The sequence below is a fragment of the Arachis stenosperma genome, chromosome 9 (assembly GCF_014773155.1).
Source record: "Arachis stenosperma cultivar V10309 chromosome 9, arast.V10309.gnm1.PFL2, whole genome shotgun sequence".
Classification (NCBI taxonomy): Eukaryota; Viridiplantae; Streptophyta; class Magnoliopsida; order Fabales; family Fabaceae; genus Arachis; species Arachis stenosperma.
Window position 1 is genome coordinate 153,995,029 of NC_080385.1, and position 18,005 is coordinate 154,013,033.

The window sequence follows — 18,005 nt, forward strand, 5'->3', positions numbered from 1 at the left end:
TGCATTACATACTCATGTGTCAAATTTTCTTTTAATTTTTATCACATATGCATTGACCTTTAATTAAACTTAGCATTAGGGTAATTTGTCCCCTTATTTATTTATATATTTATGGAATATTTTTTTAAATAAACATAGCTTATCAATGCACATGGATTTTTAATTTTTCTAGTTTCACATGAGTAAGTACCCAAATTCCCATTATTTTATCCTGACACATTCCCTTATTAACCCTTGTTTCCACAATCTTCCCATACTCAATTAACACACAATTTCTATCTTAAGCTAACCAAAGATTCAATTGGGATATTTAATTGTTTTTCCGCTTAAAGCTAGTAATGTGGTAAAATATAGAACAAATGGGATTAAAAGGCTCAAAGTGGCTAACAAAGGTAATTTAAAGGTTAGGCTTATTTGGGATTAGTGAGCTAAACAAATAATGGCCTCAATCATATGCATGCATATAACACATTAAACATTGGACATATAGGATGAAACAAAATATAAATTACAATCATAGAGAAGTAAACACACAAGAATAAAATATTTATGGTTAAATAGTGTAACCATATAAATAAGCTCAAAAATCTCACGGATTGTGTGTTCTTTAGCTCAAAACCATGTTCCAATTACAACTTCAAACAAATTTAACACAAAAGTTTTGATTTAAATTAGTGAAATTTTTCAAAAATAGGGTCTTAAAAAGAAACTCATTATATTTTAACCAAATAGAATATGCATGCAAATAACCTATTATTAAACAATCTATCCTATCCTAATAAAAAAATAACTAATTATCCTACTTTATTGATGTTAGGGAAGAGAAGTTACCTCCGAAAGTCAGGTACTGACCGACTTCCCCACACTTAAGGCTTTGCACCGTCCTCAGTGCCATCTGTCAGAAACAAAGGGGGGTTGGTAGCAGTAGCTCCACAGTCGGGACCGTCATGGCTCCCTGTGTTGGTAAATGAAGTGAAGTCCAGAGTGTCAGGGTCTTTGTCAGGTCTGTGGTTTCCTGTGAGTAGCTCTTTGAGCTATTTGAATCGGCGCTGGTTGCGGCGCTCTCATAGCTTCGCTTTCTGTTCTTGCCGGTCCAACCTCTGCAGAATCTGATGGAGCAGCTGACTTGTTGAAGGTGCTTGTGGTGTGGAAGGAGGAAGGTCTTTAGCCTGTTCTGTAGGTTGGCTGGTAGTGGCTGGTAGAGGTCTGATATATTTCCCGTTAGGGACGTATTGATCACTCCGTGGAAGCATGGCTCTGGTGTCCCCACTCCTGTAGGAGATGCCAGCTGCTGAGACGAGATCGGAGACCAAGGCAAGAAAAGGTAAGTTGCCCATAATTTGTACGTGTTCCATGGCATTCTGGATGTGTCTTGGTAGGTTTAGAGGCTGGTCTATAATGATACACCAGAGTAGAACAGTCATGTCTGCAGTGAAGGAGGACGTATGAGTGCTCAGAAAGATGTAATGGGACATAATCTGTGCCCATACTTGAGCTTCTAAGGTAAGTGCGGAAGCCGATATTCCCTTAGGGTGGGAGCGATGGTATCCATAAATCCATCTACTGCCAGTTTGTGCGATAACTCTGAGAACAGTGTCCCAGTCAAATTGGTACGTCTGGCGCTTGAGTATGGCTACTTGAAATGCGTCCAGTCCTTCTAGAGCAGGAGGAAGATCTAAAGCTTGTTGAATGGCCTCTTCTGTAATGGGGACTTGCTTCTGACGAACATAGACAGACTGCAGGGTTGGCAAGTGAAAGTTGGAGTAGAATTCAACTACCCATGATAGATTAACCTGTCGTGGCTGTCTCTGTAGGAATTCTCATTGTTTTCGCTCAATGCGGGGCTCAACAAATTTAGCAATTTGGGTTGGGAGGATGAGAAGGTGCTCATTGTTATAGTTCCTTTCCGCTAGAATGGGGAACATCTGCTCACAGTAGCGGTTAGTGAACCGCGTAGCGTCCTTTGCTGGAAAGGCTTTTTCTTTTTCATCGACCTTGATGATCCTCTTGATTCGTTTTGTTGAGGGCTTAACCGCTGTTGAAGATGGCTCTGCCACCAAGGCACGTTTTGTTCCTCTCCTTGCCGGTGGTTTGGGAGTAGCTTTCTCTTTACCTTTCTTGGTGGCCATCCTGAAAAGGAAAGAGTAAGGACTTTAAAACTTCAAGGGTTAGAGCAAGGAAGAGAGCTGGATATGTGATAATCAATGCACGATAAAGAAGGATGTCGTTATCACATGGTCATGACTACATGTGAAAGTTCATCAGTGGAAATAAAACAAGTGCATGTAAGGATAATTAAATGCAACACGTTTATTGGCATGCTGGCAAAGGCATGAGTAGCATAGATCAAGCATTCAATGTCCAAGTTAGATTATCAAGTTTGTCAAACTAACAATCTGTTTGTATTGACAATTATATTTAATTAATAAAATATAAACGGGATTTTATGAAAAATAGGCATTAAAGTTGTAGGATAACATAAAAGTAGTGCATGATGCTATACGGGCTTTTTCACAAACACTTAGTATGCATGGTAAATAGGTTATTAAAAGTATTAAATTGAACATGCAAACAACCCTATAAAAAGTAATGTATAATTGTCAAATAATTTCTTAATAATCCACAAGCAAAATATAGAAAATAAAGACCCAAATAAATTTCTAACACCAATAAAAAGGGTTTTTTTAAAAAGAAAAAAGAAAAAGAAAACATAGATAATGAAAGTAAAAAGAAAAAAGAAGAAGAAAACATAAAAATAAGAATAAGAATAGAAAAGAAAAACCTTGATAATGGTGGTGAAAAAGAGGAAGTAGAAAGTGAGAAAAAAGGAAGGAGGAAGAAGGGAGAAGAAAGAAATAAGAAAGGATAAGAAAAATTAGGATTTGGGGAAGAAAAGATAAGATATTTGGCAGATTTGGATAAGCTGTGCGCCACACATGACGCGGTCACGTGGTGTGCGGCGTTTTCAAGTGACGCGAACGCGTAGGTCACGCGGCCGCGTGAGTTTATTTGTGCTATTGGCGCGAGAGCAGCCTCGCGTTTGCGCAACTCTCTGTTTGAAACTCATTTTGTCAAATTTTAGGGTGACACGTTCGCGTCGTTGACGCGATCACGTGAATGGCCATATTTTGAAAATGACGCGAACGCGTGGTACACGCGTTTGCGTGGTAGGGCTTGTGCTATTAGCATGATTCCAGCCCCGCACCATCACAACTTACTGGCATACACCCATTTACGTCGATATTACAAGGCCACGTGTTCGCGTGAGTGACGCGGATGCGTGGGGAGGCTATTCCGCAGACGATGCGAACGCGTTAGTGACGCAGTCGCGTGGGCGAGTTTGTGCCAAAGGCACGCCTCCAGCCACGCTGTCGTGCGACTTTCTGTAAAATTCTTTTCTCTTCTCAAGGCACATATGACGCGGATGCGTCGGCGACGCGGATGCGTCGGTGACGCTGTCGCGTCACGTGCCATTTTTGTGTGTGTGTGTGTAGAATGCAAATGCAAATGTGAATGCAGGCTATATGCAGAGATTAAGAGAAGAGTCATTAACACCATAAAAATAGAATAAAGTAAAATAAAACTAAGACTGAAACGGAACGATCATACCATGGTGGGTTGTCTCCCTCCCAGCACTTTGCTTTAACATCCTTAAGTTGGACACTCCACTAGCTCAGTCTCCTGCTGTTGGTGGATCCTCCAAGAAGAAGATCTTTAGCTCCTTGTTCTTCTGCATCTTTTCACCACGATATAGCTTTAAGCGATGTCCATTGACCTTGATGAATTCAAAGCTTGAAGGATGACTCAAGTGAAAGACTTCGTATGGCTCAGCCTTTTCTACTCGATAGGGACCGTCCCATCTTGATCTCAACTTGCCTAGCATGAGCCTTAATCTGGAGTTGTAAAGGAGGACTAAGTCTCCAGGTTGGAACTCTCTCCTCTTGATGTGCTTATCATGCACAGCCTTCACCTTCTCTTTGTACAGCCTGGAGTTCTCATAAGCTTCTAGGTGAATGTTTTCTAATTTTTACAGTTGCAACTTCTTTTCAGCTCCGGCTTTCCCAAATTCCATATTGCATTCTTTTACCGCCCAGAAGGCTTTGTGCTCTACCTCAACTGGGAGGTGACAGGCTTTTCCATAAACTAAGCGAAAGAGACTCATTCCGATAGGTGTCCTGTAGGCTGTCCGATATGCCCAAAGTGCATCTTGGAGCCTGGTGCTCCAATCCTTTCTATGAGGCTTAACTATCTTCTGTAATATACGCTTTATCTCTCTGTTAGACACCTTGGATTGCCCATTGGTCTAGGGATGGTATGCTGTTGCTACTTTGTGAATTATCCCATGCTTCTTCAGTAATCATGTTAGTCCCCTGTTACAAAAGTGAGTGCCTTGATCACTCACGATTGCTCGTGGTGATCCAAAGCGACAAATAATATGGTTTCTAACAAAGAAAATAATAGTGTTAGCATCATCAGTACGGGTAGGAATTGCTTCCACCCATTTAGAAACGTAATCAACAGCTAACAGTATATAAAGGTGACCATTAGAATTTGGAAATGGACCCATGAAGTCGATGCCCCAAACATAAAAAATTTCACAGTAAAGCATAATCTGTAGAGGCATCTCATCCCTCTTGGATATATTACCAAACCTTTGGCAAGGAGAACAAGATTTACAAAATTCAGCAGCATCTTTAAAAAGAGTGGGCCACCAGAATCCACAGTCTAAAACTTTTCTAACTGTTCTTTGGGGGCCAAAATGTCCTCCACTCTCAAATGAGTGGCAGACCCCTAAAATGGACTGGAATTCTGATTGAGGCACACACCGTCTAATTACCTGGTCAGCACCACACCTCCATAAATATGGATCATCCCATATATAATATTTGGACTCACTTTTCAGCTTATCTCTTTGATGCTTAATAAAATTTGGAGGAAAAGTGTGACTAACTAGATAATTAGCTACAGGTGCATACCAAGAAACTACCTCAGATACTGAATGTAAGCTATCAAATGGAAAAGTATCATTGATAGGAGTGGAGTCATCCTTAATGTGCTCAAGGCGACTCAAGTGGTCTGCCACTAAATTCTGGTTACCACTCATATCCTTAATTTCTAAATCAAATTCTTGTAGCAGCAGTATCCAACGTATTAGCCATGGTTTAGACTCCTTTTTAGCTAATAAATATTTTAGAGTTGCATGGTCTAAGTACACTACTACTTTAGTACCAAGTAAATAGGCTTGGAATTTATCCAGAGCAAAAACAATATCTAGAAGCTCTTTTTCAGTAGTAGTATAATTAGACTGAGCAACATCTAAAGTCTTAGATGCATAAGCAATTACAAAAGGATCCTTACCTTTGCGTTGAGCCAGTGCTTCTCCTACTGCATGATTGGAGGCATCACACATGATTTCAAATGGCTGGCTCCAATCTGGTCCTCTCACAATTGGAGCTTGAGTCAGGGCAATCTTCATCTTATCAAACGCTTGTATGCAATCCTCACTGAACTCGAACTCAATATATTTCTGCAGTAGTCTGGATAAAGGCAATGCAACCTTACTGAAGTCCTTAATAAATCTTCTATAAAAACCTGCGTGGCCAAGAAACGAACGGACTTCCCTCACGGAGGAGGGATAAGGTAAACTAGAAATAATATCTACCTTTGCTGGATCTACAGAGATACCAGTATTAGAAACAACGTGTCCCAGAACAATACCTTGTTTGACCATAAAGTGACATTTTTCAAAATTTAAAACAAGGTTTGAACAAACATACCTGTCTAAAACTCTAGATAAACTATCCAAGTAAAGGCTAAATGAATCACCATAAATGCTAAAGTCATCCATAAAAACTTCCATACAGTTCTTTATGAGATCAGAGAAAAGACTCATCATACACCTTTAGAAAGTAGCTGGTGCATTGCATAGGCCAAAGGGCATTCTCTTATAAGCATAAGTTCCAAAAGGACATGTAAAAGTAGTCTTTTTCTGATCTTCAGGAGCTATATGGATTTGAAAGTAGCCTGTATAACCATCTAAAAAGTAATAATGAGATTTACCTGACAGGCGATCAAGCATCTGATCAATAAAAGGTAAAGGGGTAGTGATCCTTGCGAGTGGCTTGGTTTAGACGCCTATAGTCAATGCAAACTCTCTATGAATTCTGCACTCTGGTTGTCAGAAGCTCTCCATGCTCACTTTTCACTGTTGTGACTCCAGACTTCTTGGGCACCACTTGTACTGAACTGACCCATTTGCTATCTGAAATGGGATAAATGATATATGCTTCAAGTAGTCTGGTTACTTCTTTCTTGACAACTTCTAAGATGGTGGGATTCAATCTTCTTTGAGGCTGACGGACAGGCTTTGCTCCTTCTTCCAAGAATATTCTGTGTTCACAAACTTGAGGGCTGATGCCTACTATATCCACCAAGCTCCATCCAATTACTTTCTTATGCTTCCTCAACACACTAAGCAGTTGTTTTTCCTGTTGGGAAGTGAGCTCCCTTGCAATGATAACTGGAAACTTCTGCTTATCCTCACGGTAAGCATACTTGAGGTGTGAAGGAATGGGTTTTAATTCCAATTTCTGCTCATGGCTAGGCTCTGGACCTTTTGGAGCTAATGATAAAGGCAAGGCATCCTCATTTTGTTCAGAGGATGTCCCCACACTTGGACCTTGCTCCATGTGCTTCTCTTCTATTTCCTCCTGGTGAACTGCAGCTACAATCTCATCAATAATGTCACATAGGAATATTGAATAATTTTCCGAAGGATGCTTCATAGCTTCATTCAGATTGAAGCTCACTGCTCGGCCCTCTATCTCAAAGGAATAGGTTCTTGAAAAGGCATCTAGCTTGAACTTTGAAGTCTTCAAGAAGGGTCTTCAAAGTAGGATGGATGACGGCTTTCCTGAGTCATTTTGGTGCATCTCCAAGATATAGAATTCAATGAAAAATGTGAGCCCCTTAATGCTCACCAATACATCTTCAGTAATTCCAGCCACTGTAATAATGCTCTTATCTGCTAACACAAAATGAGCTGCTGACCTTTTTAAGGGAGGGAGCCTCAAAGCATCATATATAGACAAAGGCATAATACTCACACACGCTCTTAAATCACACATGCAGTAAAAAAAAATTACACCTCCAATGGTATAGTTAACCATACATGGACCTGGATCACTACATTTTTCAGGTATATTTCCCATTAAAGCAGATATAGAACTACCTAAAGGAATAGTTTCAATTTTATTAATTTTATCTTTATGTATGCACAAATCGTTTAGAAACTTTGCATATTTAGGTACCTGCTGAATAACATAAAAAAGGGGAACAGTTACCTCGACCTTTTTAAATATTTCTACCATTTTGGGATCAATTTCCATCTGCTTTCTGGGCTTCCTTGCAAGTTGTGGGAAGGGAATAGGGAGGGCGTTGTTTGCAGCTTCTGGATCCTTTGGTGTTTCATTCTGTGGTTGAGCTGCTTCTTCTTCAACTATGTTCTGTACGTCCTCTTCCTCTTCAACATCTTCCACTTTCACCACATCCTCAGCTGGGACGTGTACTGTTGAGCTTGGCTCCTCCTGGTTCCTCTCCTGTAATGTGGTTCCGGACCTCAAAGTGATAGCATTGATGCCACCCTTGGAATTAGGTAGGGGTTGAGAAGAAATTCCACTGGAGCTTGAAGGTTGATTGGTGGAACTAGGTGGTGAGTCTAACCGGGAGACAAGAGCTTGTAAAGTGGCAGTTAGACCATTCAAAGTAGAACTCAACTGCGTGTGCATGTCTTGTTGTCCTTGTGCGAGAGAACGAAGCATCTCGTCATTTGATGAAGAATTAGAATAAGTGATATGAGGTACTTGTGGTTGGTTGTGCTGTGGTCCTTGAGACTGTCTTTGGTGAGGGGCCCTGTAAGGTTGGTTCTGATTCTGCTGTCTGTTGTTGTTATTGTTATTCCACCTCTGGTTTCAATTGTTATCTCTGCCTCCTCTATTATAGTTGTCCCTCCAACTATGGTTAGAATTGTCTCTCCAACCTTGGTTAGAATTGTCCTGCCATCCATGGTTATAGTTGCCACCTTGATTTTATCCTTGATTTGGGCGGTCATAGAAGTTGTGAGTGGCTACCACAGTGTTGTCTTCCTGTTGGAGCTGCGGACATTCATCAGTATAATGACTATAATCAGCACAGATCCCGCATACTCTTTGTGGAACCAACTGTTGGCTTTGTTGTGGCAGGGGAGGCTGAACTTGTTGCACTTGTTGTTGATTCAACTGCATTTGTTTCAGTAGGTTGGTCATTTCATATATACTCTGGGTCAGAGTAGTGGTTTCTTTGCTAGAAGAAACTTCAGCAACGGCTTTTGAGTGGCTGTGCCTATGTCTATGAGTCCTATTAGACTCAGCTAAGTCGCTGATCAATTGCCATACTTCATCTTTGGTCTTGTACTTTTTCATAGAACCATTACTAGCACCTTCTAATGTGGTCTTGTCCTGAGGCTTCATGCCTTGTGTGAAGTAGCTGATCAACACCATCTTGTTGATCATGTGATGAGGGCATGCGTCCAGGAGATTATTGAAGCGCTCCCAATATTCGTAGAGGGTCTCGGATTCGCCTTGAATGATCATAGAAATTTCTTTCCTCAATCTATCAGTAACTTCAGCTGAAAAGTATTTCTCCAAAAATTCTCTTCTAAGCGTATCCCAGTTAGTAACAGTCGCTTCAGGTTGGGTGTAGTACCATTCCCTTGCCTTTCCCTCAAGAGAAAACGAGAAGGCGGTTAATAGAATAGGAGTTTCATCCGCACCATGATGCCTAACAGTAGAACAGGCTGTTTGGAAATCCCTAAGGTACTTAATAGGCTCTTGAGCATGTAAGCCATGAAACTTGGGCAGCAAGTTGATTAGTGCAGTTTTCAGTTCAAAATCTGCAGCCACCGTTGGGTGATGCACATGATACGGTTGCAGTGTAAAATCTGGGGCTCCAGCTTCCTGGAGAGTAATCCTCCTAGGTTCTGCCATGTTACTTGCACGTGAATCAACTGAATCAGTAGTAAATGAGCTTGTTTCTTCCTCAAATGGCGGTTCAGATTTGCCCTCAGATGAGATTGGTGAATCGATAACAATCATTTCACCACCCTCAGAGGCTAACCGACGTCGAGCTTGCCTAATACGTGAAAGAGTTCTTTCGATTTCAAGATCAAAAGTGGCTAAGCTCGGATCAGGTAGTGAACGCGTCATTCAACGACAGAAGCATACAGCTCATGGCGATAAAACAAAATAAAATAAAATGCAAATTAATAAATTCTAACCAATAAATTAGCACATTATTGCAACTCCCCGGCAACGGCGCCAAAAATTGATGGAGGCGGAAATTGACCGATTAAGAATTTAATGGAATAAATACGTTACAAGTACAGTTCTTAACTAGTAAAAATACGCTTATCAATTTAAAAGGGTTGTCACAAAATTAGAATAAAAATACTAGGAGTATGAATCCTAGGTCGTCTCCCAACGAGTTGACAAAAGAGTGCAGCTTATTGGTCAGAGATTTTCTAAGAAATTTTGAGTTTGAGAAACAGGAAAATAAATAAGAGAATTTATATAATTTAAATAAAGATCTTGACCGGGAAAAGATTAATCGGAAGTTCTATCCTTGTTGGATTTTTCTCAAGATCAATTGATAATTGGTAGTTGTTTTCACTTAGTTATCCTTTACTGAATAAAGGAAGGTCAAGTAAGTTGGAAGTCAACTTCTATTCACAAGTTCTAATCCCCTCCATTGGGAAGGATTAGCATCAGTGACTAGAGATTCAACCAATAATAAACCCAATTACAATTTGACTCTTGAGTATTCCAACTCAAGGTTCTCCTTTTAATCTACTCCCAATCAAGTTGGGAAACTACTCCATTATCATAAATGTAGACTTCATAAAATTAAAAGGAAAAATAAATAAAGACATGATAAACAATAATAAAAAAAATCAAGTAAAAATAAAAATAATTCTTGTATTAATAAACTCTAAAAACAATCCAATTGTAACTCTGGACAAATTAAGGATATGAAAGAGTAAGTAAAAACTAAGAAAACAAACTAGAATGACGAAGTCTTGGCGGAGGTAACAACTCTTCTCAATATCCAAATCCAAAAGCAAAATGAGAATTCTAAGAATTATGAATGTGTAGTGTGTAAACCTAGAGGAGGAATAAAATCAGATCTAAAAACTAAAAACTATCCTAATCAGAATCCCTCCTGAGTCTTTGCATGTTCCCCGGCTTTAGTCTGTGTTTCTGGGTCGAAAACTGGGTCAAAACGCGGCCCAAAATCGCTCCCAGCGTGTTCTGTTAATTCTGCAGGTCGCGCATGTCACGCGTACGCATGCGCGTCATTCAGCATTTTTCCTCGCCACGCGTACGCGTCATCCGTGCAGATTTCAATCCACGCGTTCGCGTCAGGCACGCAAACGCGTCACTGCGATTTTCTCATTTTGTGCGGTCGCGTGAGTCATGCGTCCGCGTCAGTGTTCGCTGGTCATCTCCTTGATTTCTTGTGTTTCTTCCATTTTTGCAAGCTTCCTTTCCATTCTCTAAGCCATTCCTGCCATATGAAACCTGAAACACTTAACACACAGATCACGAAATCGAATGGTATAAAAGAGAATTAACATACACAATAAAAATATCTCTAGGAAGCAAGTTTACAACCATAGAACAACTTTGGGAAGGAATTGTAATATCATGCTAATCGTATGAATAAGTGGGTGAAGACTTGATAAAACCACTCAATTAAACACAATATAAATCATAAAATAATGGTTTATCACTCCCCTTGGCTTAATATAGTGATTTGCCCTATTTGTTATAACAATGACTCAAAATATTAATTCAATATATATTTGGACCTAGTAAAACCTCAACGCAAGCAACATCAACTAAAAATCATTGTTAGGGTCCCAAATCCATTTTCTTTTCCATCTTTTTATTTTCTTACAAATTCTTCTAATCCAAACAATGTGTAAATAAGTCACATTTTTTTCATATGCATAACAATAACTAATATCACAAATTAGGTTAATTTACAGCTCTAAACCAAAGCCACCACAAAATTACATAATTCCTCCAAACCTAAAAATATTACCGAGTTGTCTCCCTTTACATTTCTATATAAGGCTAATTTAATGAATTCGAATGAGGGTAATAAGTAGTAAATCGCCACTATAGGATATGAATTACTTGACATGGTGATTCGAAAGTTATTTAAATTCAAAAAATTCGAATTATGACATCCCCTACTAAATCGAATTTATAAATTTCGATTTATATGGTCCATGCTAAATTGAAGCAATAAGGTTCGATTTATATCCACGTAGTAGCAATCCATCTCATTGTAAATCGAATCTCCTTCATTCGATTTAGTAGCATAGATGGCATTCAAGTAATTAGAATCTTATAGATTCGATTTACTATGAAAAAACATAATTCAAACTCCATAAATTTGATTTACATAGATATGTAAATTGAGATATGCACGTAGCCATTTTTACTTTGGGGGATATACGTAAAATTAGTTTGCAAATGGTTTTTAAAGATAAATTATCCCATATATTATAATTTGTGAAATTATAATGTTTCGAGAAGTGATGTACAAACAACTTAAATATTGATAACAATGCACTGTAAAGAAAATTAATATAATCAATGAATATAAAGATGAAAGACAAAAATCCCCACAAATTTTTGTTAAAAAATTCAAAACAAAAAAACATTATGAAGAAGAACATATTAATCAAATTTTATGAAAATATTACAAAAAATTTTAAAATATAAATAAATAAAATAGTAATTCTTTTAAAAACTATTAATCAAAATACATAAAAGCTGATTCCTATATATAAAAAATAATAACACGATAATTTAAATTAAATTTATTTATTTTATTATTTATTAAATAATTTAATGTTTACTTAGTTTTAGTCAAATTAAATAATATAATTGAAACATATTAAAACTCTGATCTAAAAGTAAAACTAAAACTAAATATTAAGAATTAAATTAAAATAAAATTGCACTTGCTATTTTGTAAATTTTTTTAATAAAAATTTTATTTATACATCTTTGAAATGCATCACTTTAAAATAATGATATTTATATTAAAAATAAAAATTATGATAAATATCTCATATATTCGTTAGTAAATTATATATAAATATTTTTTGAAGTATATCACTTTTATTATATGAAAATAACGTAAATACCTTTAAATGTGATTATGATAATTCATTAAGTATTATAATTTTTTTACAGAATTATATTTAATAATTTACCTTTATTTTTTAATTATAGTAAAAATGTAAGACAACACAACAAAAAAAACCTAAAACAAAATAAATTTTTTATTTTTTTTTATTTTTTACATACATATCTATCTTTAAAGTTATACATTTTAATTTATATAAATTAATGACAACTAAATGTACCAAAAAATATTAATTAATAAAAAAAGAAAAAAAATAAATATTTTCTGAACAAATTGAAATAAAATAAACACTTTTAATTATAATCATTAATTACATTCACAAATATTTATTTCAAGATTTATACTTCGAAAATTCAATATATTCATATTTTGTATTTTTATTTCTCAATTACAAACTATCACAAATATTAGTTACTTTTTTTTTGGGTCATTGCTATCACTTCTATTCGGACATATAGAAGAACACCTCCAAAATAACAACTAAATTAAACATAAAAAACAGTGCAGCACTTTGAGAATTTCATTACCATTTTAAAAACCAGACATTAACGATCCACATTGTTGGCCACAAAAACAAAGCTCATCCTTTGGCCCACGTACCATAGAACTAATTTTTTTTATTTTTCGAACTTGTTTGTTGTATTAATATCCTGTATTTAATACAAAATTCGTCAGATTTAAGAGTCTAATAAAATTTTATAGGATAAACAAAAAGTTCTTCACATATTATTAATTAACATATATTTAATATTAGTTTCGAATTATAAATAAAAGATTAATTAAATTATGACTCCTGTTTTTAATAATTTATGCCATAAATTCCACAATTTTACTTTTCTAACTCAATTAAATGCCAAACCAATTGCCATCCTAATGATTCAGAAGCATTAGTTTCATACTTTCTTTTCATGTGTCCAGCCGTCCAATTGTTCTCTTGATAAACTGTTTTTTTTTTTAAATAAAAAATACTTTCATATATTTAATTAACTATAGAAGTGTTTGAATATAATTTGTAAAACAGGTATTTTACTAAAAAGTAATTATTCTTATCAACATAGTTATTGAGAAAATCTTTAGAATTAGTTTCTCAAAAGAAAATATTCTTTTTAAACAACTTATCATTTTTTAATTGAGTGATCTTTGCTATTTATATAATAAAATAGAATAAATTATTAGCTTCTTAAAATTAATTAGAGATAGCCTTTTAATTCATTTACATCCTAAAAAACATGATCGATAATTCGATATAGCTAAAATAATAAAAAAGTTAAGATAGAAACGGAATGCATATTTTATATCGAGCTCTTATAACTTGAATTTTTTTTTATACCTTCACTAGTGTTAGATTTTCTGTTTGGATGCTCGTGGGTTTTATTTTTGGTTAACCCAGTATTTTTTTCTTTTGTAGTTCTGATGTTTTCAGCCTTTTTTAAATTTTATTGGACATCCAAACTCAAACCAAAATATAATTTATGTGCATTTCTTCGATCCATCACTCAAAAAAGATAAACTACATCATTAAATTAACCACTTATCTTTGTTTCGGTGATGTCACCTGAAACGAATTCCAAGAGACTGATGACCTAGGTTAGGCGGCGACGATGGAGGGCTAGGCGGAGAGCTAGGCGGCTAGGAATTGTTTGATTCTGCGTTCTCCAGTACATAAATGAATGAATGATTGGGGGAAGGGGGTTTGGGTCACGAAGGGGGGTGGGAATGAATTAGATCTGTTTCATTTTTTTAACAAATTAAAAATCGGCATCGTTTTATCCGAACCGGCCAATTACCGGTCTGGCCCAACCACCCGATTCGACGATTTTCATCACCATGACTCTTACGCATCTTAAATTGTTCTTTGGTACTGGATCCGCATAATAACTTTCGCTTGAGCTACTATCTCATTTAAGCAAAGGCCAACACAAAACAATCATTCACTCAACAATAAGGTCCAACTTGCATAGTCCAACACTACCGAAAAATTTCATTGGCCCACCAACTATGTTCTCCCAAAAAATTGTTTAACATCATCCTTCCATTACCAATGATACTTAGCATCTAATTCTCTGCACCCCTACATGACCCACATATGAAAAGCTACTCTCTTTTCATCGTGTCAGGAGTACTAATTGCCCAAATCTACCTAACACCACAGGTGTTGTCCAACGGATGCATGCACATAGCATCCACACCTCTAGATATTCCTTTCAATCCATACCATAGCATTTTTCTTAGACTAAAGCTTTGCGATGCACATTTCTATTTTTTTGGACATGGGTCCATAAGACCAAAAAAAAAAGCACACCAAGACCTAACCCTTTCCCATGTTAACACTATTGCATTTTGAACTATGAACAAAAGAAAATTCTTTTTCTACCCTGCCTTCATCTTTTATAATTGGAATTGTACCTTCAGCCACCCATCTTCAATATCCACTTATATATGCTACTCGTGCAACTGTGCTAAGACTCTATCTGGATCTGGTGTGTCGAAGATTGCGATCATCCATTCCAAATTGAGATGCAGTGCTCTACCATGGCCATTGCGAGAAGCTTCTATTCACTGTACTATTTTGGTCCTCAATTATATGGCACTTTGTTCCTTTTTTATTAAAGCTTAATTCTTTGTTGATCCTCAAATTTTAATCAAATTAATTTACTTCTGATGATTCTGTGGATATTGCAGGTGGTTGAGTGTTCCCGTTATGGTGTAATGTCCCCACTTCTGCTGCCTTGGCTGTTTTATGGGCGAGGAGTTTCTTATTTTTGGAAGTCCATGTTAATCCCTTTTTTGGTAATTGCTTCATTAGCATATCAATGTCTTGAAAAATTGCTGAAATTTTTTCTATTGAACCTTTGAATTTAATTGCTTGTATGAGTTTCAAATTATCAGATTTTATTAGTGTAACACCCTACCACACAGAGTCTTATGTTTAAGTCATAAAACAAAGGTGGTGAGGTATTACGACCTCTAAAAATAAAATATAGTACATATAGTATTGCAAATATGTTTATAACTAGGAGCCTTTGAAGAAAAGTAGATAAATCAAAACCGATAAATCGAAAAGCGCAACTCTCCTATCGATAACATAAACAAACACATAAAGAGTAAGCTAACGCAAAGAGATATACAAAGGAGTGTCAAGATACATATATCAAGACTCAGGACTCGGCTTGCAAAGGTAACCGGTTCGAGCATAACCGTATACATACATATATATAAGGGAATTCTCAAAAGACAACCCAAAAGGCAATATACAAATTCTGTTTCTCCAAAATAACCTCTAAAAGGAGAAAATACAAAATACATATAAAGTGGAGAATATAAGTATCTAACAAGTATATAAGATCAAAATAAAATCCCAAAGGCTAAAGATCTCTGCTAAACCAGAAGTCTCCAGCATGCCACAGCGAGGAGCCTCACGTCCTGCATCTGAAAACCACAAAATCCACATGGGTGAGAACCAGAGGTTCGCATCATGGTAACAGTGCCCAAATATCTAACATGTAATGTCCTGGGAAAGCGGAAGGCAATCCTAGAACTTCCAGATTATGATCAAAGCGCATAAACATACTAAACCATAAGAAATGTAAATAGGCGACTAGTTTAAGGATCTTCAGACTAACTAAACATCCTCTTTCCAAATCCTGCAAACCTCCTAACCATCAACAATAACAGAGATGCAAGCACAAGTAACTCAAGCAAGGAATGCACAAGTAAGAAGTAGAAAAGATAATTAAGCAATTAGCAAGTAATGATGCAATCAATTAGGCAATCCAGACAATTCACATATAATGCATATGATGCATGCCTGTCCTAGTGGCTGATGAGTCTCATCTGTCGGTTATCAAGCCAACCTGACGTGTCCGGTAGCTAACCCAGACACCGTCTCTCTGTTGCGCGTCCATAGCGTTAGAGGGATTTTGTGCCTTGTCACCATTAGAGGGTATCTGTGCCCTGTCACCATTAGAGGGTATTTGTGCCCTGTCACCAATTTACCATTAGAGGGTATCGGTGTCCTGCCACCCTTACAACCAGAGAGAAAGCATTGCACACGTACTCACACCCAACCTTTCTATTCGTTATACATTTACTATATTCAATCATGAATTACATATACATTTATCCTCAACCATAAATCATCATTCATCTCAGCCATCCGGCTTAAATTCATAATTCAGTAACAGCCATAAACCATTATCACATATAGCCATTCGGTTCATATCACACTCGGCCATTCGACTCATATCATATACAGCACTTCACCATCCTCCTCAACAACTCATATCACCATCTTTCATCACATCTCATGATAACATCTCCTTTCTTTACCCACAAGTTACCCTCTTCCCTAGCTTACTCTCATTCGCTAGACATTCTATATCAATTTAACATTTAAGGGATGAAATTGGGTGTTTATAAGCGTGAAATAACATCTCGGAAGGTTACGTGCTTGTTGGAAATGTGAAGAGCTTGAAAATAAAAGGTTTAGAGAGGAACTGAGTCGCGTGTGTACGCACAGAGGTGTGCGTGCGCACGCCCAGAAGTATTTTGAAACGTGTGCGTATACACAGGTCTGTACATACGCACAGAAAGCAAAATCTCCATGGTGGAGCGCGCGCACAATGTGTGCTAGCGCCACCACCAGTGTGCCATTCCCAACGTGTGCGTACACATAGGTCTGTGCGTACGCACAACTCGCAAAACTCCCTTGGCCATGTGCACGCTTAGAGCGTGCTGGCGCTCCCAACAGCAGCCTCTTTCCACTTGTGTGTTCGCACGGGGTTGTGCGTGCGCACAGGCTCCAATATTTCATGAGTTGTGCATGCGCACACAACTCAGAAATCACAAATTCAGCAAAAGTTGCAGAATTCAATTTTCTGGCCTGAACTTCCAACGATCATATCTTCTTCCACAAAATTCGAATTTTCACCAAGTTTAAACCATTTTAAATCTTATGAAATTTTCTTTCAATTGATATAAAAATTATCAAATTCCGAAAACAATTGCTCAAGATATGATCCATTGAAGTTCATCAAAATTTCACTTTTACCAAAATTTATAAACTCTCCATTTTCAAAACATACATTTACCAATCCATACCAAATCAACCACAAACCCAACCATTCCAACATTAATCATTTCCAATGCCTCATACAATCATCAACCCACCAATTCCACCATATTTAGCCAAATCTCAATTTAACCAATCTCATATCACAATCAATATTTCATATTCCAACACACACACACACACACACACACACACACATCAATATCACACTTCCAATCATACTCATCAACAAGAGCCTCAACTGTATCATCAATCAAACATATTGAACCATATCACATTCAACATTACATGCTTTATCAATTAATACAACCACTCACAATTATTTCCACCATCATTCATACATATTCAACTCAATCCAAATTATCCAACAATTACATCGACATTACAAAGCCTTATCCTAGGGTCACTAACCTACGTTTTCACAACCACATTACATTTTAGATATAGGAAACCGAAATCATACCTTGGCCGATTCCCGTTCCACCCGGAACACTCTCAAAGTCAACTTCCAAGATTTCCAAACTCCACCAATAGATTTTCCAAGCTTGGGGCTCCACACCAAAACTTTCTAAAATCACCAATCAAGCTCCAAAACACATATATACAATGTCTAAGCCACGATATCACACCAAAACACAACAACTCAATACCCAATACCTTAAATCCAATATTTCCA

At 37.0% G+C, this 18,005-nt stretch overlaps 1 non-coding gene across 1 annotated transcript; it reads left to right on the top strand.

Annotated features, from left to right (window-relative positions):
• The first annotated feature begins 8,547 nt into the window (after positions 1 to 8,547).
• LOC130952669 (small nucleolar RNA R71) lies at positions 8,548 to 8,651 on the top strand. The gene has a single exon (XR_009074846.1). It is a non-coding gene; the product is annotated as a small nucleolar RNA R71 (small nucleolar RNA).
• Positions 8,652 to 18,005: the final 9,354 nt, after the last annotated feature.